At 33.7% G+C, this 8,831-nt stretch overlaps 1 pseudogene; it reads right to left on the bottom strand.

Annotated features, from left to right (window-relative positions):
• Positions 1–426: 426 nt before the first annotated feature.
• Positions 427–545, bottom strand: LOC112473628 (annotated as a pseudogene).
• Positions 546–8,831: the final 8,286 nt, after the last annotated feature.

Below are 8,831 nucleotides of genomic sequence, written 5' to 3'. Positions count from 1 at the left end.
AACTTTTTTGATCATTATGCTAACTTCTTTGGAAAGAGTAAAAAAATGCATTTAATCTACAGGATATGACTTAGTAGCTGAATTAGTTCATTCTCATTTGGTATAAATGTAGCTTTGAACATTTTTATGAAAATACCATATCATATCTCCATAAAAAGACTAGTAGGCATATGAATAAAGAGTTTTCATTTTAGAGTAGTCATGGGCCCCAAGGATCTCATTAAGAACTGCTCAAATGCCATGCCACTTGTAAAACAAACTAGATTTTCAGGAATATGGGAAAAGAAAAGTAAATTATAATACCTTCATATGGTGGAATATTAAAGTTATTAAAATGATGTTTTTGAAGAATATCTAATGATATAAAATATTTTTTATATAACATGAACTAAAACTAAAAGGAAAACAAAATTTTATTTTATTTTCCACCTACAGAGCCTGGTATTCCTAGGTGGTCTCCCATTCAAATACTAACCAGGCCCGACCCTGCTTAGCTTCCAAGATCTGATGAGATCGGGCATGTTCAGGGTGGCATTGACGTAGACAAAACCCAAGATTTTAAAGCCAAAAATGCATGATCAAAATTATGTATTTGTGCATATGTCTATGGGTGTGCGTGCATGGGTGTGTGTGTGTAGCCCTGAGGTGACTTCCTGATTAAGCATATTTGGATCATAGCTTTAAGACTCCACCAGTGTGTTAGTGTCTCATCAGAAATATCTTTGGGAGATGGTTTCAATTTTCATATGCATTCCAAAAAATCATTTATTGTTCACTTATGGAACGGTGCTGCTGAGGACACAAATTACAAATACATCCTCATCAGAAGGATTGCTCATCACATTGGACTGTCACACTACATGCAAGACACAGTTGCTTTCTGTTCTGCTCGGCAATGAAACAGTGTATAGGACATCTTTTAAAAAGCCGCTACTATAAACTACAAGAAAGCTGCCACTGTATCAGTACCTTCTTAAAAAGTCTATGCAGATGCTAAGTACGAGTACATGGATTTCTAATGAGTGTTTCCCACCAGCTCTTCAGTACTGAAAACTGGTCCCATCGTAAACAGAGTTACACTTGTATCAAACTGAGCTAGAACTTCACTCTAGTCAAGAACACTGGGGCCAAGAATGTGCTCAAATCAAAAATGTATTACATGCATTACAGGTAAGAACTATAATCCCTTCTTCTACATTGTTAGAGTGCCACCTTAGACATCTCAGCATACCCCAATTCTAGCACCAAATCATTGAATGAACTTCTGGGTTACAGGTATTCAAAAACCTGTTTCCTTTGCATGTACTGCTGACTTTCTCTGAAGTTTATAATTTTTCAATCTCCTCTTCATGGCAACCAATGAACTACGGTATTAAAACACCATACCTCATTGTTTATCTCAATGGTTTGAGTTCTCTTCAAGACATATACACTCCCTTTCAAAACATGGCAGCCTGATCCTGCTTGGTACGAATTTCCACCATGAAAACTGCCAGTTTTCACTAATCACTATCACATTTTTAAATGTTGGAGGAGTCCAAGGTTGCTTCACACACTGCAGATGTCAAGTCGCCTCTTAAAACAATACTACTGGCGATGCAAATTATGAACCTGGCATATAGGATGCTTTTGGAGCCACATGATAAAACAGAAGCATGAAGAATAGAATTGGCTCAATGGAAAGCCATTGCCTCAAGCATTTTTTGTCAGAGTGATCTAACTTCCTGTTTGAGCATATATGGATCTCAGCTTTTAGGCTCCACCAGTGTGTCAGTGTCTCATCAGAAACATCTTTGGAAGACAGTTTCAATTTCCATATGCATTCTCAAACATTTTCACTGTTCTTTTATGGAACAGTGCTGCTGAGGACACAGATTACAAGCACATCCTCATCAGAAAGATTTCCCATCACATTTGCCTGTGACATACATGCCAGATACAGTGGCTTTCTGTTCTGCTTGACAAAGAAACAATGTATAGGACATATGTTAAAAACCACTACTATAAACTACAAGGAAGCTGCCACTGTATTAGTACCTGCTCATGCATTCTATGAAGATGGTTAGTTCGAGATCATGGATGTCTAAAAGTGTTTCCCACTAGCTCTTCGGTACTGAAAACTGGTTGCATTATAAACAGAGCTACATTTATGTCAGACTGAGTTAGAACTTCATTCTGGTAAAGAACATTGAGGTAAAAAAGAAGCACAAATCAAAAATGTATTACACGCTTTATGGGTAAAAACTGTAATTTCTTACCCTATAGTGTTACAATGCCACCTTAGACTTCACAGCATACACCAATTCTGGCACCGAATCATTGAATGGACTTCTGGATAACAGCATAAAGATATCCAAAAACCTGTTTCCTTTGCATGTGCTGTGACCTCTCTCTAAAATTCATAGTTTTTCAACCTCCACTTCATGGCAACAAACAACCCACAGTACTGAAACACCATTCCAAATTGTTTATTGCAATGGTTTGAGTTCTCTTCAGCATATACGCTCCCTTCCAAACCATGGCAGCCTGAACCCACTTCGTACAAAATTCCACCATGAAAACTTAAGTTTTCCCTAATCACTTTCGCACTTTGTAGATGTTGGAAGAGTCCGAGTTGCTTCATACAATGAAAATATCAAGTCACCTCTTATAACAATACTGCAGTCAATTCAGAGTATCTATTTATCACTTGGCATATAGAATACTTTCAGAGCATCACTACAAAAGATAAATTTTAGCATGGAAGTGAATCAATTCAAAGCCACTGCCACAAATATTTTTCATCAGTTATCTAACTTCCTTTTTAGGCATATTTGGGTCACAGCTTAGGCTCCACCAGTGGGTAAGTGTCTTCAAAAATTTATTTTATATTCAGTATGTAATTTATTAACCAATAAATACGGTTAGGGTTAGAGTTAGGGTTAGGGTTAGGGTTAGGGTTAGAGTTAGAGTTAGGGTTAGGGTTAGATTTAGGATTGGGTTGGGGTTAGGGTTAGGATTTAGGATAGGGTTAAAGTTAGGGTTAGTGATAGGGACAGGCTTAGGGTTAGGATTAGAGTTAGGGTTATTTGCCAAATGTTCATATTATTCTTCATTTACAATGTTATTTTGTATTTATTCTATCTAAAGTTGAAATTGTAATGACCTATTTAAACATTGTAGTGTTAGAATATAGGTTAATTCTGGTGTTTTGATGAAATTCAAATTCATAGAACACTCTCAAAAAATTTATTTTATATTAAATATCTAATTTATCTACTCATAAATAGAGTAGAGTTTAGGGTTAGAGTTAGTGTTAAGTCTAGGTTTAGGTTTAGGGTTAGGGTTAGGGCTTGGGTTAGGATTAGGGTAAAAGTTAGGGTTAAGTTTAGGGTTAGGTTCAAGGTTAGGGTTAGGGTTAGTTTTAAGTTTAGGTTTATGTTTAGGATAAGGTTAGAGATAGGGTTTAGCATTGGGGTAGGATTAGGTTTAGGATGATGGTTAAGGTTTGAGTTAGAGTTGTTATTAGGCAATTTTTCATAATATTCTTCATTTACAATGTAATTTTTTTATTTTTTCCATTAAAAATGAAAAATTTTATAACCTATCTAAACAATGTTCCATAAGAAATATAGGCTCATTATGCTGTTATGATGAAATTCAAATTTATAAGGCAGTATTCAAAATATTATTTTATTTAAATATCTAATAATAGGGTTCATGATAGGGTTAGTGTTAGTGTTAGGGTTAGGGTTAGGGTTAGTGTTATGTTTGGGTTAGGGTTAGAGTTAAGGATAGATTTAGATTTAAGGTTTGTGTTATGGTTAGGTTTGGGTAAGTGTTGGGTTAGAGTTAGGGTAGGGGTTAACAGTTAGAATTAGGTTTAGGGTTAGGGTTAGAAATTGAGTTAGGACTAAAGTTAAGGTTATGGTTAGCATTAAGTTTAGGGTTAGGGTTACAGTTTGGGTTAAGATTAGGGTTAAGAATAGGTTTGGGTTAGAGTTAGTGTTAGGGTTAGGGGTTACTGTTCGGTGTGGTTTAGGGTTAGCATTTTGATTTGGGTTAGTGTTAGGGTAAGGGTTAAGGATAGGGACAGAGTTAGGGTTAAGGTTAGGTTTAGGGTTATCATTTAACAAATTTTCATATTATTGTTCATTTACAGTGTTATTTTATATTTATTCTTTTGAAAATTAAAATTTTTATGACCCATCTTAACATTGTTGAATAAAGAATATAGGCTCATTACGCTGTTTTAATAAAATTCAAATTTATAGGGCAGTCTTTTCTAATTTATTTTATATTCAGTATTGAATTTATCTACCCATAAATAGGGTTAGGGTTAGTTTTAGAGTAGGGAAAATGTGAAGGTTAGGTTTAGTGTTGGGTTAAAGTTAGGATGAGAGTTATAGTTAGGGTTAGGTTTAGGCTTAGCTTTACTGTTAAGGTTAGGGTTAGGGCTGGGATAGAGTTAAGGATAGGGTTAGGGTTATGGGTTAGGTTTAGGGTTAGGTTTTGGTTAGGGTTAGGGTTAGGATTAGGATTAGGTTTAAATTAGAGTTAGGATTAAGGTTGCATTAGAGTTAGAGGTAGATTTGATTAGGATTAGTGTTACGGTTAGGGTTTGGTTTGGTTTGGTTTAGGGTTATGATTAGGGTTTAAGGTTAGTGTTAGGGTTAGATTTAGGAATAGGATTAGGGTTAAGTTTAGCATTAGTATTAGGGTTATGTTCAGGGTTAGGGTGAGGGTTAGTGTTAAGGATGGGTTATGTTTAGAGTTAGGGTTAGGGTAGGGTTAGGGTTAGGGTTAGAGTTAGGGTTAGGGTTAGTGTTAGTGTTAAGTTTGGGATAGGTTTAGGTTAGTGTTAGGGACACGGGGTTAGGGTTAAAAGTAGAATTAGAGTTAGGGTAGTATTAATGTTCAGTTTAGGGGTTAGGGTTAGTGTTAGCGTTAGGGTAAGGGTTAAGATTAGGGTTAGGGTTAGGGTTAGTGTTAGGATTATGGTTAGGGTTATCGTTAGGGAATTGGTTATGGTTAAGATTAGGGTTATGGGTAAGGAGTAAGATTAGTGTTAGGGTTAGGATTATGGACAAGGTTAGGGTTAGGGTAAGGTTTAGGGTTAGGGTTATTGTTAGGTTTAGGTTTAGGGTTAGGGTTGGGTTATGGTCAGGTATAGGCACAAAGTTAGGTTTAGGATAAAGTTTAGTATTGGATTACGTTTAGGGTAGTTATTTGCCAAATTTTCATTTACAATATTTTCTTTTTTTTTCTATTTAAAATTATAATATCATGACCTATTTAAACATTGTTGCATAAAGATATAGGCTAATTCTGCTGTTTTTATTAAATACAAATTCATAGGACAGTCTTCAAAAAATTATTTTATAACCAGTATCTAATTTATCTACCCTAAATAGAATTAGGGTTGGGGTTAGGGTTAGGATTAGAGTTAGGGTTAGGGTTACAGGTTAGAGTTACAGGTTAGGTTTAGGGTTAGGGTTAAAGTTATATACATGGTTAGGCCTAGGATTCGGGTTAGGTTTAGAATTGTTATTTGCCAAATTTTCATCTTATTCTTCATTTAAAATGTTATTTTTTATTTTTTTCTTTTAAAATTATAATTTTTATAACCTATTTAAACATGGTTGCATAAAGAATTTAGGCCCATCTGCGGTTTTGATGAAATTCAAAATCATAGAACAAACTTTGAAAATTTATTTTATATTCAGCATCTAATTTATCAACCCATAAATAGTGTTATACAGAGTTAAGTTTAGGGTTAGGGTACTTTTAGGGTTAGGATTAGGGTTAAGGTTAGGGTTAGGGTTAAGTTTAGGTTTAGAGTTAGAGTTAGTGTTAAGTTTAGATGTAGTGTTAGGGTTAGGGTTAGCGGTAGGATTAGGGTTAGGGTTAGGGATAGGCGCAAGATTAATTTTAAGGCTCTGTTTAGAGATAGGGTTGTTAAGTGCCAAATTTTCATATTATTCTTCATTTACAATGTTGTATTGTATTTTTCATTCAAAAATTAAATTTTTATGACCTATCTAAACATTTTGCATAAATAATATAGGCTCATTCTGCTGTTTTGCTGAAATTCAAATCCATAGAGCAGTCTTGAAACATTTATATTATATTCATTATCTAATTTATCTACCCATAAATATGGTTAGGGTTTGGGTTAGGGTTAGTGTAAAGGTTAGGGTTAGACTAAGGGCTAGAGTTAGTTTTAGGGTTAATGTTAGGGTTAGGTTTAGGGTTAGGGTCAGGGTTTGGTTTAAGGTTAGGGTTAGGTTTAGTGTTAGGGTTCTTATTTGCCAAATTTTCATATTATTCTTCATTAACATTGTTATTTTGTATTATTTATATTTAAAATAAAATGTTACGACTTACCTTAATATTGTTGCATAAACTATGTAGGCTCATTCTGTTGTTCTCATAAAATTCAAATTCATAAGGCAGTGTTCAAAATTATTTTATATTCAGTATCAAATTTATTTATCCATAAATAGGTATAGGGTTAGGTTAAGTTAGAGTTAATGTTAGGGGTAGCGTTAAGTTTAGAGTTAGGTTAAATTTTAGGCTTAGGGTTTTGGTTAGTGTTTTTATTTTCAAAATTTCATATTATTCTTCTCTTCATTTACAATGTTATTTTGCACTTTTTGCATTTAAAATAAAAATGTTTATGACCAATCTAAGCATTGTTGCTTAAATAATATAGGTTCTTTCTTCTATGGTGATAAAATTCAAATTCATAAGGAAGTGTTCAAAATTTTATTTTATAATGATTTTCTATTTTATCTACCCATAAATAGGGTTATAGTTAGGGTTAGGAATAAGGTTAGGGTTAGGGTTGGGTTAAGGATAGGGTTAGAGTTAGGTTTAGGTTAGGGTTAGGATTAGGGTTAGGGTTTGATTTAGAGTAGGATAAGTTATAAGGTTAGGTTTAGGATTAGGGTTAGGTTTAGCATTTGGTTAGTATTAGGGTAAGGGTTAGGTAAGGGTTAAGAATAGGGTTATGGTTAGGGTTAGGATAGGGTTAGGGTTAGGAGTTGTTTTGGGTTAGGGCTTGGATTAAGGTTGTTATTTTCCAAATTTTTATATTCTTTATTTACGATGTTATTCTGTATTTTATCTGTTTAATATTAGAATTTATATGACCTATCTAAACATTGTTTCATAAAGAATATAGGCTCATTCTGCTGTTTTGATGAAATTCAATTTCATACGGCAGTCTTCAGAAATTTATTTTATATTCAGTATCTATTTTATCTACCCATCAATAGAATTAGAGAAGGTTTAGGGTTACGGTTATGATTAGGGTAAAATTTAGGATAGGTTTAGGTTTAAGTTTAGGGTTAGGGTTAATTTTAGGGTTAGGATTAGGATTTGGGATAAGGATAAGTACAGGTTTAGGGTAGGGTTATGTTTAGGGGTAAGGTTTTTATTTGCCAAATTTTCATATTATTCTCCATTTACAATTTTATTTTGTTATTTTTTTAAGACCTATCTAAACATTTTTGCATAAAAAAATTGTGCACATTCTGGTCTTGAGATAAAAATCAAATTCATAGGCAGTTTTAAAAAATGTATTTTATATTCTGTCTCTAAATTATCTACCCACAAATAGAGTTAGGATTAGGGTTAGGGTATGGTTAGGTTTAAGGTTGGGGTTAGGATTAGGGTTAGGTTTAGGGTTAGAATTAGTATTAAGTTTAGTGTTAGGATTAGGGTTAAGGGTTAGGGTTAGCGTTAGTGTTAGGATTAGGGTAAGGTTTAGGGTTAAGGGTTAGGGTTAGCATTAGTGTTAGGACTAGGGTTAGGTTTAGGGTTAGGGTTAGGATTAGGGAAAGGGTTTGCGTAGTATCAGGGTTAGGGTTATGATTAGAGTTAGGGTTAGGTTTAGGGTTGGATTAGTGGTAGGATAAGGGTTAGGGTTAGGGTTGTATTTGCCAAATTTCACATTATTCTTCATTTACAATGTTTTGTTGTATTTTTTCTATTTAAAATTATAATTTTTGTGACCTATCTAAACATTGTTTTAAAGATATAGGTTATTCTTCATTTACAGTGTTATGTTTTATTTATTCTTCTTAAAATTAAAATTTTTATGGCCTATCCTAACATTATTGCATAAAAATATAGGCTCACTCTGCTGTTTTGATAAAATTTTAATTCATAGGGCAAGCTTCAAAAATTTATTTTATATTCAGTATCTAATTTATCTACTCATAAATAGGGTTAGGTTTAGGATTAAGGTTAGGGCTAGTGTTAGGGCTAGGTATAAGGTCAGGTTTAGTGTTAGATTTAGGGTCATGGTTAGGGTTAACGTTAAGGTTATGTTTAGGGAAGGGTCAGGATTAGGGTAAGAGTTAGTGTTAGGGTTATGGCAAAGTTTTGGGTTAGTATTAGTGTTAAGGTTAGGGTTAGTGTTCAGTTAGGGTTAGGGTAAAGTTTACGGGTAGGGATAGGGTTAGGGTTAAGATTATGTTTAAGATTAGGGTTAGGTTTAGGATTAGTGTTAAAGTTAGGGTTAAGGTTAGAGTTAATGTTATGGTTAGGGTTGGGTTATGTTTAGGATTATGATTAAGGTTAGGTTTAGGTTTAGGGTTAGGGTTAGGTATAGGGACAGGTTTAGGTTTCGGGTAAGGGTTAGTGTTACGGTTCAGTTTATGGCTATTATTTGCCAAATTTTCATATTATTTTTCATTTACTATGTTATTTTGTATTGTTTGTATTTAAAATTAAAATTTTTATGACGTATCTAAACATTATCGCCTAAACAATATAGGGTCATTCTGCTGTTTCGATGAGATTGAAAATGATAGGGCTGTCTTCAAAAATTTATTTTATGTTCA

The sequence above is a fragment of the Pteropus alecto genome, unplaced genomic scaffold (genome assembly GCF_000325575.1).
Source record: "Pteropus alecto unplaced genomic scaffold, ASM32557v1 scaffold109, whole genome shotgun sequence".
Classification (NCBI taxonomy): Eukaryota; Metazoa; Chordata; class Mammalia; order Chiroptera; family Pteropodidae; genus Pteropus; species Pteropus alecto.
Note: the sequence above shows the minus strand (reverse complement) of the source record. Positions and strands in the feature narration are given on the sequence as shown.